We start from the raw sequence: 1,871 nt of genomic DNA, 5'->3' as shown, positions 1-1,871 counted from the left end.
CTTACGCCATGCCTTTTTTACAAGATTGATATGAGGTGATGTGGAATCATACTTTGCAGATGCAGACTTTGTAGTATTTTTTGACGACTTTTGTAATCTCGTACCAGAAAATTGGATGGATTTAGAATCAAACAAAGTTTTTTGGCCTCCAAAACAGGTCAAATTTAATAAAAACAAAATGCATTATCTACATCCAAAAGATGACTGGCTTATATACGAATGCCGTAAACGTTTGGGACCTTTTGGTGCGTTTTTTTCAAGAATGTTAAATATTTAGAAAATATTAACTTACTGTACACAAATAAAAACTAACACTTTTTGCAGAGTCTTTTCAATTAGCTAATCAAGTAGAAGAGCACTGCATGAACATATCTACAAATAAAGATACTGATGACGTGTGACAAAGCTATTAAGGCATCTGAGGCACAAAAGATACGAAATAAGAGAAAGCCAGCATGGCTTCGGAACGAAACGTTGGCGTCGGAAGAAGAAGTAGAAGAAGAAGTAGAAGAAGAGGAAGAAGAGGAAGAGGAGGAGGAGGAGGAGGAAGAAGAAGAAGGTAATGTAAAGTAAATTTCCAATGAAATTTATTTAAAAAAATAGCAACATAAATATACGTAACTAAATATAATATATTTTGCAGTAACCGAAGAGATATGTAAAAGAGATGGTACTGTAAACTCGTTTGTGTTACCATCATCTAATTTATCAGTCTACAAATTCGGATAAATGTAAACTCTCTCCAGTAAATGCAAAATCGACAACCGTTAACTTTCCTTTGCAAACTGTTGAAGAATTCGAAGAATTTGAACGAAATCTTGTCGAGTCCTTGGAAGTACAAAAATTCTACGTAAGAGATTATTTGTCATACTTTTCTTTACAATACAAATGCTCAAATCGTAATGATATATTTGCTTTTATTTTTGCAGGTTAATGAGATAAAGATGATTGGAGGATCTGATGCAGGCAAATTCATACCAGAGCCACATTGCGCTTCTTAATGTCGAATCAGCTAGCAATAAAGTATTCTTGGTCCGGTCAAAGAAACACATTAAAATTTCAAACTACTCGAATTTCTCAACTCATTGTCGGTGAGTTAATAAGCAACATTTTCTTCTTCAGTTTTTAGATTACCAAATATTAATGTTTAACTTTTACAATATCTATATACTTATACTTACAAAACATTATGTTGCAGAAACCATCTCGAAAATAAAGAACGTTCCTAAGAACGACATTGGGATATTTGTTAAGAAGTGGCTGCAGCACGCTAGTGACCGGATAAAAAAAAAAGACCTAGATTATATTATAGGTAGATTCAGGAAGCATAATTTTGGCGCTATTTTCAACTTTTATCTCGCTCGATTTGTACAAGCGATGATGTACGTATTATTTGTAACGGTATAAAAATGAGTTTAATTTTGATTTAAGATGAAAGAAAACTTAATTTTATTTTGTTTTATTATACATTATAATTATTTTGCATCGGCCGCTTGACAGAACTCAATGAGCCCGCTTTCGTGTTATAAACGTTACAATGTAATCGCGTGTAAATGTGCTGGACGCGTATACCGCTCGGGACATAAATTATCTAATTAAACACGATTGATTTTCCAAAACTCGCCTTGTTGCCCCGGCGAAAAAACTCATGCGTTGCTCACCGCTATTCGTATAATTATATTCTACTTTTATGTTTTCCTTTCAATCGCTAAAGACTCTCATCCGATGAAGCATTAACGGGACGCGCGGAAGTGCGTCCGAATTCCGAAATACAACGATCGTCGCTGCTTCTGCGAAGTAACAATATGTTTGTAGAATTTCGAATCGTTACTCGATCACTCTATTGGGACACTTTTATATTTTCATAATAT

At 34.2% G+C, this 1,871-nt stretch overlaps 1 long non-coding RNA gene across 1 annotated transcript; it reads left to right on the top strand.

Annotated features, from left to right (window-relative positions):
• The first annotated feature begins 644 nt into the window (after nucleotides 1–644).
• Nucleotides 645–1,208, top strand: LOC112459320. Its single transcript, XR_003041311.1, has 3 exons — nucleotides 645–850; nucleotides 930–1,091; nucleotides 1,199–1,208. It is a non-coding gene; the product is annotated as an uncharacterized LOC112459320 (long non-coding RNA).
• Nucleotides 1,209–1,871: the final 663 nt, after the last annotated feature.

Source organism: Temnothorax curvispinosus, unplaced genomic scaffold (genome assembly GCF_003070985.1).
Source record: "Temnothorax curvispinosus isolate PA1 unplaced genomic scaffold, ASM307098v1 QBEX01009728.1, whole genome shotgun sequence".
Taxonomy (NCBI): domain Eukaryota; kingdom Metazoa; phylum Arthropoda; class Insecta; order Hymenoptera; family Formicidae; genus Temnothorax; species Temnothorax curvispinosus.
The sequence above is the reverse complement of the archived record's forward strand: the minus strand, read 5'-3'. Positions and strand labels throughout refer to the sequence as shown.